Raw genomic sequence first — 13,233 nt, forward strand, 5'->3', positions numbered from 1 at the left:
CTTTTAAAGTGCATTGTATAACCTTGAGCGCTCACTTTGTCAAAAAAAAAAAATTCCTTTGAAATCAAACATTATTTACAATTTGGCAACATTAATTAGGACGCATGTGTTTACTTCTGCCGAAATTGAGTCATTTGCTTTTGACCGCTTTGGCTACCAACTAGCCGTTGAAACGAGCAATTTCTCTCCATTTTTCAACCGATGACGCAGAGCAAATGACTCAATTTCGGCAGAAGTAAACACATGCGTCCTAATTACTCGGAATGCCGAATTGTAAATAATGTTTGATTTCAAATTTTTTTTTGACAAAGTGAGCGCTCAAGGTTATACAATACACTTAAAAAGACCTAAACTCATTTTCCTGTACATATCTTTGTAAAGTTGTAAAGATTTTAATCCAGTGGAGTTTGTCCGCTTAGTAAGGTTTGCCAAATTTAAAAAAAAGTTAGGAGCCTCGCACGTTCTAGCTTCGCTTATCGTGCGAGCGATAGAAGATCACAGCTCGAACGCCGTGAGAATTCTATATTTAGAATCTTTTTTGTACATGTAAACAAACCGTTTGCCACAGATCTATTTGTGTTCGGTAATTATCGGTTTTAAACTTAAAAAAAAGATCTCTCTCGATGGCAACTCTCAAAACAGTTTTACGTGCTCTTTGCTCGTGCGAAAAGAAACATGTCTTGTGCGAACCCAAAAGCAAATTATTTTCAGTTTCCAAAGGGATAGTTTTGGAGAATCATATAAAAGCGTGCGTCTACTTCTGCATCAAAAGGTATCTTGTTGAACATATAACTCCTAAAAAGTTAGATGCGCCACGAAGGGGACCCATTGGCGTGTACACCTGCCATAGGCAAATTGGTAAGTACAATTAATACAAATTACAAAAACTCGCTTTGCGGCCAGTAACTAGCCCTTTTTCAGATATATACTACTATTCCCTTTCTTCTGCTTTAGGAAATCATTAGCAATGGACCTTCCCAGGCATTTGACTTTTGGAGCTAAAACTAGATAGGATTTCTAGTTTGTTGCACAGTCACTCGAAATAAATGGGAAAAGTAAATGTGTTGCGTGTATATACAGCGACTCAAAGTATTGCATACAAAGAACTCTCCTTCGAAATAGGCTTGTGCTTACAAATAAAAAAGTTACGAAAATCAAAAGGAAAACATTGTATGCTAGTAAGGAAGAAAATGAAGAAATGAGCAAGAGCAAGACAAAAATATCCACGCGGATGTATTTGCGGCACGTGATCACTTGGATGTAAAGATTGCGTGACATCGATCTGCCTCTGTTTTTCAGTTCAATTAGTTCCTTCACTTTCTTGCCTTTTTTCATCAGAAATATTCAATAGAAAACTCAGTAGATACCCAGAGGATGCTTTTTATGGAAGACATGGATCCAGGTCCTTCAAAAATATTACACAACCCAGAGAAAGGTGACGCCTTAATAGAAAATGCCGTAGTGATGAAAAGGCCGGTGGCTAAGCACGGCAGCAAGACACGGGTAAAATTAGCGAAGAACATCAGAATTATTTGCCTTCAAACACCCATTTGGAAGGTAAGCTGTAACCGAAGTATTATCTCAGGTTAACTGGGTAGTTTTGATGGGAAATGGCAGGGTTTTACAATGGTTTGCTCAGAAAGCGAGCTAAGGATAGTAGAATTGTTTACATTTCCTGGTTAAACAAGATCTCTTCGAAAGGTCAAATTGGGTCAACTTGCATGGGGCCGCTCGCCTCACAAATAACTTTTGCCAAGAAAAAAATTATATCACGTTCACAAACAGCTCTTTTACTTGCTAGAATTGAATTTTGAAAGAATTCTACATAATACCGAGTATGTTTTGAGATGTTTGAAAAGGGTATGGAATTTTTGATTTTCAAAGTCTACAAATTTCGGTTCTCTTCGCTTGCTCCCCAGAAATTCGGAATTACAATTGTAAGTCTAAACTATCATCAAAGCAGCTTAGCAATACCTCCTGATTAACATTATAAACTAAGAAAAACCATAATTTGCTATGCGCCTTCACGCGAGTTCGATTATCTGATCATGAAATTTGACCTCATTCCTGTGATTTTTCGGCTTCACCGGTTGTCGACGGCTTTTCGTAATTTTCTCAAAAATGTAAAAACTCTAGAACCTAAAACTTATATGACGATTCTTAGCATACCATAGGTTATCTCTGGACGAAATATCAAGGGGTCCATTTTTCCAACCTTGTGCCACATTCTTTCAATCTCACTCGGTCCCTATAGAGAAAGGATTCAGTAACAAATATAATGAAAACAGCGAAAATAAAAATTTAACAAAATTCTACACTAGTTGAACAACAACCACCAAGTGAATATTATTAAACACGGACCCGCGCTATATAAGGACCTTGGCCTGTCCAAGCCGCCAGTCATTTCATTCTAGACACTGAGATGTCAACATCAGATAGTCTGTTACCGTGCGCGATACACTAGGAATTCTCAGAGAATCTGCCGTCGCGCAACACACACACTGTGTTTATACCAATATTTCTTAGTGTATTTTATAAGTGTTGACCCCAGTTACCTCTCGAAGAAAATCGCGAAAGATGCTCGGGTCATTTGAATGTCCTCCAAGAAAACGAGTGCGGGTGAGTGTTATTCTTGTTTGATTCCATTTATGACTTTGTAACTTTTAGCCGGTACGTAGCAGCTAATGATCGTTGTTTCTTTGCAGATAACTGTTGAAGTCTGTGAAGGGGACCAGGATGTTATAATCCAGCTTCTACGAGATGCGAGACAAACTGTTGAAGTTGTGTCGTTGAAACCGGTCGCCAACCGACGAGCAAACGGTCAATATATATAAATATATACTTCCAAACATTTTTTACCGCTTTTCTTTGTATTTTGCATCACATGTATATATAGCTGGTATTTCTTTTCATACTAATTCCCAAACCTGTTCTGTTCCAAGAAAGATAAATATTAAAATACAGTGAATATTACCAGGGCATAATCACTAGCATGACGGTATATGTTGGTGCCTTCTATTGCTTGCTTTTCCTGAAAGCAGCAATGGCTCTCTCGTCAGTTAGGGGTTTCTTACTACACACATATCCCTCTTGCTTACATCTGGATTCTGATTTGCAGTTGGAATGATCACCCTACGTAAAAAGAAATGTCAAGAACGACGCTTTTTGAACAGGTTTAGAAAAATAACACCAAGAAGAAGCAACCAGGCATGTGTATACCTTGTAGTGGTCGACAATATTGATAATGTAACTTCTTAAGTTGTCGGCATCACCATTACAATTCTTCATTGCGTAGGACATGTGGGTCTTGGTGCATTTCACTGAAAAAGATTATTACATGAGTGACACTATGTAATAGAATGCTCAATCATGGTTGACTAAAAGTTAAAAATTCACAAATTATACATAAAAAAAGACATAATATGGAATTGTATAGCTTGGTTACCTTTGTCAGATAATTCTGAGAACCAAGTCTTCTGCGAGTCTCGTACTAGTCCAGTGGCCACTTTCTTTATCGCTTTCTTGAGCCCTTTCCCACCTTGGAATTTAAAAAAAAAAAGATATGAAACCCATATAAAGCTAAATGTACATCATGGTATTTACATGCATGCCCAACTATGTGAGATGGCAGTTGGGTAAATCTTGTTTTTGCTCAATTACAACAACGTAGCTACTTCTGATAACATAAACTTGACATTACATACCATGCCAACTGACATATAAGTTCTTGATACCCTTTCCATCCAACCACACCTTCAGCGCTGGCACATAATCATGTGCCACTTCACCCACTCGATGACCTACAAATGCATTTGATGGTAAGTTATACATAAATATGAAAATAATGTTAGAAGGTAATTGTATGGTATTGTTACCTAGAGCTTCAATGGACTTCACAACTTGCTTTGTCATTGGTACTTCTCTCGTTGCAGCCGATGCCATATTACTCTTGCCCCAGCTCCGACTAAATATCACTTTCTTGGTGCTAAGACAATAACATAAAAGAAGTCCAGTTAGCCCAAGCATATATATCATTTTTACACTTGTTTTTTATTGTTATTTAATTTTAGCACATCACAAAATCACTATATTATTGATATTGCCTGCCACCTTTGTTCTAGCGAACATTATTGGGATTATCTTATCGCATAGAGTTGCAAAATGTTGTTGCTAAAATGCTACATTTTGGGATGACTGATGGTTACCAATATAACAACAGTAAAATATTTTCATTAGATAGAATAACAGTCAACAGTCAACAGTAACAATAAATATTAGCTCACTGGTATGATAAAGCAGTCACTATCGTATGCCGAGCACCACGACTTGAATCGTGCCTGGCATCTGTCATGATGACCTGATGAAACCGTCAGTAATACAGGATATTATTATTAGAAAAAAACAAGACCTCAGCTTGATAATAATGATAATAATTTAGTACTTATAAAGTGCAAATTAGCATACACATATGATCAAATGCGCTCTACACTTAATGAAAGGAGAAATATGTTAAAAATATGAAGTAGAAATTTACAATAAGAATCTTGAATTATATAGTATTGGATACTAGGTTGTGTTGGACTGCTGCAGACAATTTCATTTACGTAGGATACACAAATCTACCTTCAAAGACCACAGGTAAAACCATAACAATACTCACATCTCCATGCAGAGGATATCGACAGTCTTGTTGTGCTTCTAAGCGTGCTTCTGCCAAGTTCTTCTCATAAAACACTTGAACTGCTTGTTTGTATCCTAATGCACTATATACTGCATGATAAAGATAACATGTAATAAAGTACATTTCCCAAAGATGTCAAATAATTTGGTTCTCTACAGAAAAAATGGTTACAATAATACTTCATATCAATAACAATAAAATAACCATCAGGTGAGTGGACACAACATACATGGGCACAGTTAATTTGGAAATAATTGCTAAAATTTCTTACTCAGTTTTTTCTGTTATTTATAAGGATCTCTCCCTGAGTAATGGTACTATCCAAAGATGCACCTGTCAACATATTGGTTTTTGTAAAGTTCTGTTATATTTTTATCAAACTTGTAATCTTACAGGATATTTATATCACTTATAGAGGAACATTCAGTGAATCAACAGTGAGACAACATCAAAAAAGACATAATGCACGCAGTTCACTTGAAGCCATTTGTATATGACATTAGAGAATTTACCTCGAGAAATATATCTCTCATCAACATGTCCAATGTTGGCTGCCTGGCATGTTGTAATATATTTGGTCTCAGTTAGACCAGAAGATGTAAATCCATGCACCATCCTAGTAATAAAGGTGGCAGTAACATTTTTAGACTAAAGTTGATAGATCTTGAAAACATAAATTGGCACAACGGCACACTTGTCAGATATGGCAAGGCAGTCAATAACTATATCAACTTATTCAACATATAAAGCAAAAATTATCAGATCACTATACCTCAGATTAGCCGTGAATTTCCCAGAAACGATCGAACTTGAAAACCACCGAAAGGAATGGCCAGCAACACAATTCATACTGACACGTGCACAGTGTCCGTGTAGTGTGCCATGGTTTCCATAAGGCGCTTCACGGCGTCGTAAGAAACGAGAAAATAGCTTTCGTCGGCCCTACTCGGTGTGTGGATGTCAAAGGAAGCGGTACTGTTCTCTCCTGTAGCTAATACGTACGGTTGGGGGATGTCTGTTTGCGACCAGGTATCTCGAAGGGATGTAGCCGGAGAGCCTGAAAACACACTCGAATCGAAACTTGCCATTCGCTTCCTTTCCTCATCTTGGAATCCTGCCACCAAGCATTCTATCATCAACACATTACCCTGTGGGGTACGCTGGTGTATTCCTAGAGAATTTTTTACATTTTGAATACGTGAACACAATCGATTCAAGCGCTCTTTCATTCCAGGTTCAACCTCCAACTGGATGGTGGTTCTCTCTCGCGGTGCACGGCTTGTCGTTGATTTAGCTTTTTTTCTTGGAGGTTCAGCCATTCTATTGAATGAAACAACGCTTAGATCAATTCAGCGAGTGGAGCTTGACACGGAAACGACGGAAAAGCGCGCAAAACGGTTCGATTGTAAGGCCCTTGTTGTTGCTGGCTGGGAACTCATATTCTCCATATTTGAAAACGTGGGAGGTTGACAGCCCTGAACCTCTGGTTATAGAAATTCCCTCGGTGGACGTTTTAAGGTACAAAAACTCCAAAAATGAAACCTACATTGTTACAGATACAGTCTCACCCATTATTGTCACATGCAAAACACTGAATTTCTTCTAAGAGTTGTTCAAAGCCCAATTTACCTAATCCTAGGTAAGTGTAAATCTGATTTGCTATTTATTTACCGCTAAAAGAGGGCTTGCCAAAAAATTGTGGCCTAAAGGGTTATATTACAAAATTTCTTTTCCTTAAAACTTCATCTTGTGAAAAATCCTCTTTAAAGGTAAATAATAACAATTAAATTTTTCACTAATCCAGGATTAGCTTAATCGGGCTTTAAACAACTGGGCCCAAAGTGAATATTCTAAGCAAGTTGAATCAATAGAGCGTTTTCATTCACGTGACTATTTGCGATATTTGCGGACATTTCGGGGGCCTTCTTGCCTTCATCTTTTTCTAAGTCTTGAATCTTGTTACATTTGTTATTCTTGCGATTTTTGCGATATTTGTAATGAATGGTTTTAGCTAGCAAGAAGAATCCTTGTTACTTTTGCGATGTTTCCGGACATTTCGGGGCCCTTCTTGCCTTCATCTTTTCTTAAGTCATGAATCTTGTTACATTTGTTATTCTTGCGATATTTGTAATGAATGGTTTTAGCTAGCAAGGAAAATCCTTGTTACTTTTGCTATATTTGCGGACATTTCGGGGCCCTTCTTGCCTTCATCTTCTTCTAAGTCTTGAATCTTGTTACATATGTTATTCTTGCGATTTTTGCGATATTTGTCACGGGAGTCTTTAGATAGCAAGAAAAATCCTTGCTGCTTTTGCGATATTTGCTAACATTTCGGGGCCTTTCTTGCCTTCATTTTTATCTAAATCTTGAATCTTGTTACATTTGGTATTCTTGCGATTTATGCGATATTTGTAATGAATGGTTTTAGCTAGCAAGAAAAAGCCTTGTCACTTTTGCGATATTTGCGGACATTTCGGGGTCCTTCTTGCCTTCATTTTTATCTAAATCTTGAATCTTGTTACATTTGGTATTCTTGCGATTTATGCGATATTTGTAATGAGTGGTTTTAGCTAGCAAGAAAAAGCCTTGTCACTTTTGCGATATTTGCGGACATTTCGGGGCCCTTCTTGCCTTCATCTTTTTCTAAGTCAAATCTTGTTACATGTGTTATTCTTGCGATTTTTGCGATATTTGTAATGAATGGTTTTAGTTAGCAAGAAAAAGCCTTGTCACTTTTGCGATATTTGCGGACATTTCGGGGCCCTTCTTGCCTTCATCTTTTTCTAAGACTTAAATCTTGTTACATTTGCTATTCTTGTGATTTTTGCGATATTTGTAATGAATGGTTTTAGCTAGCAAGAAAAAACCTTGTTACTTTTGCGATATTTGCGGACATTTCGGGGCCCTTCCTGCCTTCATCTTCTTCTAAGTCTTGAATCTTGTTACATTTGTTATTTTTGCGATTTTTGCGATATTTGTAATGAATGGTTTTAGTTAGCAAGAAAAATCCTTGTTACTTTTGCAAAAATAATTTGCTAGCAAATTTTTGCTAACAAGCTCGATCCTGGACATATCTCCTAGTTTTATCAAAATGACAGGCTACTAAGCTTACCCATCTCCTTGAGGTAGTCCTCCCAGTTGAACATCAGGTCTTCCTTGACACATCTAGCATTGCTGCCCATTGCCGAAAAGCAACACACAAACAATTGCCTTATGTATTTTGCGGTGATTTCCAGGCTTTTGTCTGTGCAAAAAAGCAGTTTTCAAATGTTTGGCCTCTTTGAATAGCTGGTAGGACCTTAACCTTTCCCAGACCCTCTTTTAGTTTTTGTAGCTCGTCTCTGATTTTATGGTGCCTAAAGTGTTGAATCGCGCACTCCAAGATTTCCCTTTTGTCATCTATGACACAATCGCGCAGCGGTTTTGAGTAGCCACAGTCGATCAGGAACTCAAACTCTTCCTGCAACACAGTTTTCTTCAGCTGCTTGGTCGTTTCCATTGAGTTCAACTAAATGCAAATAGATGACAAATTGATTAAAAAGCAAATGGTTCTGTAACATTGCCCTACATGATTTTCAACAAAATTGCAATCCACGTAGAGAATACTTCTGAATGAATGAATACCCATCTTGCGTGGCCACCTATATATCTTGGTCTTTCTCTGTATCTTAGAAGGAGGCTTCTTACTAGACAAGTGCATGTATCTGAATGATGAGAGATGAGTGCGATGCACTAAACATAACGAAAAAAAGGCCAATGCAACAGCAGCTATCTTGATGCTAGGATGCTAAACGCCCTACAAATCGTACTGGAGTACAGTCTCTTTATGTGTGTTAATGATATATAAGGGTGTTATGTTTCACGAGGTTGAAAAAATATGGTGTCCGTGTTAAACCTGTGTTAGTAGAGCGGGGTAAGCTAGTCAAAACAATGTTGCCAATAAAATTGGCCAATTCTACAGCGTAGAAAACTATAAAGCTTTTAATGTCAGGGAAGTGGCATATGATTGAAAGGATTCAATTGCAATAGGTCAGATACCATTTCTTTCTCATCCTTAAGTGAGTCATGTGTAGTATGTTGCACAGATGTCTTGTGAATTACCACAAAAGAATCAAATTCCTCTACAATCTAATGGATGACAGTGGTTGCTTTGTAGACCTTGGTAATGGACTTCAGGGTTTTGTTTGGCTCCTGCCTCTGAACAATGCTTTTACTGCAACAGTTTGAAATTTCTTGGGCAGGTCGTCTTCAATATTCCTTCCAGTACCACCCCTCCCAGGCGTGGAGTTAATAGGCACTCCATTTGGGCTATATGCACAAACATTTCAATAGCATATTTGCTGTAAGCCCCCATTGACTTGAAAACTGACAGTAAGAGTTTTCGGTTGATGAGATTTCTGTTGCCTCTCCGCTCTTCAGTGCAGTGTCCTTCATTTGCATGACAAGAATAGCCAAGAAAATAAAACAAAGGGCATAATTCGTAACATAATCATCATCACTGCAGAAATCATTGACATCTACTCTCTGTAAGGGGAACTTGTCAATGAACTTGCCGAAAAGCATCATCAAAGTACTTGCTCTTTTTTTCTAAGCCCTCATGTGCAACGTTTCCCGGGAATTTATGCAATGGGGGCCTCTCTTCAAGATCTGACATCCCAAAAACGTTCAGGACAGCAGTTACAATGTAAGCTTTCCCCACACTGAGGAACAGCTCTTCACTTCCTTCATAGGAGTCAAGAACTTTTGAAGGGGCAGCATTCCTCCTATTGTATTAGATTTCAGCAATCTACTTTTTATAAGTTCTCAAAATTGTTACACAATCATCATACTTTGCTTCATTTGCATAGATGATTGGCAGGCTTACTATGGTGGACTTCTCTGACATTTGTTGGCTGTACTCATGAGAAATGTGGTCAGGGATAACAGCTTTCAAGAACTGAAATTTTTTTGAAGAACTCAAGAACAATTCGCCCAACAATTACTTTCTTGCATTCTGGCGTACCTTTTCCATTCAGGTACATTTAAAGAAAAACTATGCTCAGGGAAATTGCTCAGGGAAATCTTTGATATTCCCTTTGGGGCTGTCATTGGGCAAGTGATTGAAGTTGATTCTGTTTTCAATCAGGTTACTGACAAGTAAGTGCAGATCATCATTCTGGATTTCCTTTCTCATGTTTCCCTTCAAAATTTTCAGATCCCTGTTGTCACCAGTGCCTCAGAACACACTTCCCAGTTGACATGCACAAGACATTATGCACATTCTCTTTGAAAGAGCAGTACCTTATGTCATTGGGCACCTGCTGAAATATTACATACTCACTGAAAAGGCATTCACTCTTGAACAATTCAACAAGCGTTTGCATGAATTTAACCATTGTGACTCACAAATGGTAGACCGGCTACAGAAAATCTCTGAAGAAAAGTATGAGCTGACTGGGGAGATGAAAGACGATTATCAGGATTTGGGCAGCGTTCAGCCAAAAACTGGCTTTTCTGAGAGTCCTCCCATTCCTTATTAGAGACAGTATTGACATGGAAAGTCAATATTGGAAGGTGGTAGAAAAACTACTTACAATTTACAGTCTACTTGTTTCGCCAGTTATTCATGTTGAAAGTGTGGCATATTTGAAGACATTAATGAGAGACTCTCTTTCTAAATTCAAGCAAGTGTTTGATGCAGTAATTATACCAAAGCTACATTATTTAATCCATTGCCCCAGACTGATTCTGACATTAGGGCCCTCTGGTAAACTACTGGTGCATGTGTTTCGAAAGTAAACATCAATACTTTAGAAAGAAAGCCAGGAAAAGTAGTTTTAAAAACATTTGTATGTCATTGGCTAAAGGTCACTAAAGAATAGTTTCCTCATTCATAAAATCTATGGAGGATTGCAATTTATCATATAACATGTCAAATGGGAAGATAAAAAATAGGTAGTTGAGGACTGCATGTAGCTACTTCTGAAGGAAGGAAATAAAATAAAAGGCAGTCTATGGATGTGGCTACTGCTTTATTTTTGTAGAATATTGCAGTAAAGAAGCAACGTTGTATAAAATTCAGAGGGGTTAATAAACTGCTCTAGTCAGTGCCAAAATTGTGCAGCGTAATTTGATTGTGTTGTCATATGGGCGAATTTGGTATGCGCTGGAGGCTTTCGGTTTGTTTACACTTTAATACACAGGGGGATGGTAATAGATATTGTTTGGCTCTCCCGTGGTTTACATAAGATCACATGGTGAAGAAATTCCGTGAATCAAGACACACAGATAAACAGACAATTAGCTATCTTAATTGCAAAATTTATTCAGACAGACCTGTGTTCACGCCTGAATAGCAAATTCGTTCAATTTTCCCCTTGAGTGAGGCTGCGAGTCACCAAACATGACTAAAGCACAATTTCTCGTTTTTCGAAAATTTTGCCAAAGCTATTTGAAATATGACAAATCGATCAATTAAACATAAAGCACAGTTAAATTCGTATTCAAACCTGTAGTATTTTGTAAAGTGGATTCCCAGGAGAACACAAAAATTTCGGAGAACGTCTAAAGCTCATGTGATGATTTGCAGATCTTGTTTCCCATCGCACATGTTTCGCCTTGACAAAATCTCGAACAGGAATTTCTCCGCTATGAACTCACTGATTTCCTCTTTTAAAGCAGCCGAGTGTTCCTTAGAAGTGTTTCTTTTGATTTACAAACCTGTGATTTCATTCCAAGAACTACAAACTGCCACCATGAAAATTGAACTAGCCATTAGCCACAGCACGTCACCCAAGCTGAAAATGCACTGGATACTAATTAAAATACTCTGAGATGGAGTTGGTACCTATTTCTTGCAACGCCTGTCTCTTTTGGACGAATATATTGTGCGGCACTGAAAACAAATGCCTGAGGGCTTTAAAAAGCAGGGTGATCGACCAACCTAAAACAAGGCTTGAACTATCAGCATTTTCTAATCATTATCTGCGTCTCCCACTGTCGAAATACACTGCAGAGTTTGTTTGTTTTAACAGTTTTAAATTATTTGTTTACAATGTACATTAGTTCTGACTTAACAAAAGACTATAAAAGGAGGAAAGAAAGGTAAGCTACCGATATACAGTAAGATCAGTAATACAAGAAAGCATGGTGTCTAAAGTGCAGGATAATGTGCTATAATTATAGCACTGTGGCCCAAATTGATTATAAAATGAACTTATTTGCCTGCAACATAAGGATATAAACTGTTCTGAAATATTTATTTCATGTAAACTCTTGTAGGCCATCCCAATCAAATGTTTCGTTTCCCATTGCCCGACCAACCCAATATTATTTTATTGTTTGTGAAAAGTAAAAAAAAAAAATTTCAGACTTGCTGCCTGAGAAGCGAGTATTTAAATAAAAAGCATTTCGGCCTGTCTTTTATGAGAAAAAAAGTTGTTTCTTTGCTGTACTTTATTCCTTAAGTAGATTGTTTATGCATTTGGTATGAAATCTTATATGGTAGTAAACGCCATTTACATATGTGTCATGTATATTATCTTTCTATATCGATACTAGCAAACAAACTGAATTAAAAAAAAATAAAGGGTATGTTATGTTGTGGTCTTCTACAACAAGAACTGTGACAAGTTGAAAGTCATAGGCAGTCGTGCTGTGAGTCGCGTCAACGCATATTAAATTGCTACCTTGTGTTTCAAACATTTCTTTTTGGAACTGCATTTGATATCCAAAAATAAAGTCTTTTTCTTCAACACCATTATAGTTCGATTTCTCGCCCTGTGGCTTGAAGCACAAAACTGGATTGAACTCCTCGCATTTCATCTCTTTTACCCAGTACAGAACGCTGTCAGCGTCATCACTAGCTTTCTGTATACAGTTGATGTTATGCTGACGCTTGATGTTGTGTAGATCTGCACGGGTTACTAAGTGATCCCTAATGAGTGGCCCGCACATACTGTCACGTACGTAGTCCATTACGGAGTTCATGCTTACCCCTTGGGAACACTTTGCAGCGATGGTGGCGCATATTTCCTTTGATATTCTTTTGAAAACATTTTCCTGTTTGTGCCCAACGTGCGTGAAACAAAACTCTACCTCGACCTCTCCAGTTGTGTGGTTCCTTCTTGTGGTGATGAAGGTGGGACATGAACATCCGGTCTTGGAGGATCCTTGCCATTTCAGAGCTCTCTTTCCACTACTTTGGGAAACGAACGTCCCGGTTCTGTTGCATCGGAACCAGGATGTTCTGTAGTCCCTGTTATTTCTGTCAGCATGTTGTTTCTTGTACCAGCTCTTGGTCATCGTTTCTTCTACATTCTTCCATTTCTCAAATTCGGCCATGTCTTTGATTGTCATCCGCTCTATTTTCAAGTCGCGCCCATGATGGTTAGTTAGATGCCATATTAAATCACCAGTTGTAGCAAACGTTGTTCTGGAGAGACAAGGATAATAAAATCACCATAACGTGCGACTTGCAAATGATGAAAGTAATTAAAGAGTTTAACATCGTTCTGAAGGTGTATGAGGTCCTGTGTCGTTACAAGCATTTTGTTTCTGTTGATAAAGGAGCA

The 13,233-nt window shown here is 37.9% G+C and overlaps 1 long non-coding RNA gene and 2 pseudogenes across 1 annotated transcript in view; 1 reads left to right on the forward strand and 2 right to left on the reverse strand.

The window, feature by feature from the left end:
• Nucleotides 1-9,898, forward strand: part of LOC146481192 (uncharacterized) — a 17,061-nt gene extending 7,163 nt beyond the window's left edge. The window contains exon 3 of the long non-coding RNA XR_014864546.1: nt 9,876-9,898. This is a non-coding gene — a long non-coding RNA (uncharacterized LOC146481192). The remainder of the gene's footprint in view (nt 1-9,875) is intronic.
• Nucleotides 2,147-6,082, reverse strand: LOC146481193 (uncharacterized; annotated as a pseudogene).
• Nucleotides 8,550-9,449, reverse strand: LOC146481194 (uncharacterized; annotated as a pseudogene).
• Nucleotides 9,899-13,233: the final 3,335 nt, after the last annotated feature.

The sequence above is a fragment of the Pavona decussata genome, unplaced genomic scaffold (genome assembly GCF_977016875.1).
Source record: "Pavona decussata unplaced genomic scaffold, jaPavDecu1.1 SCAFFOLD_51, whole genome shotgun sequence".
NCBI lineage: Eukaryota > Metazoa > Cnidaria > Anthozoa > Scleractinia > Agariciidae > Pavona > Pavona decussata.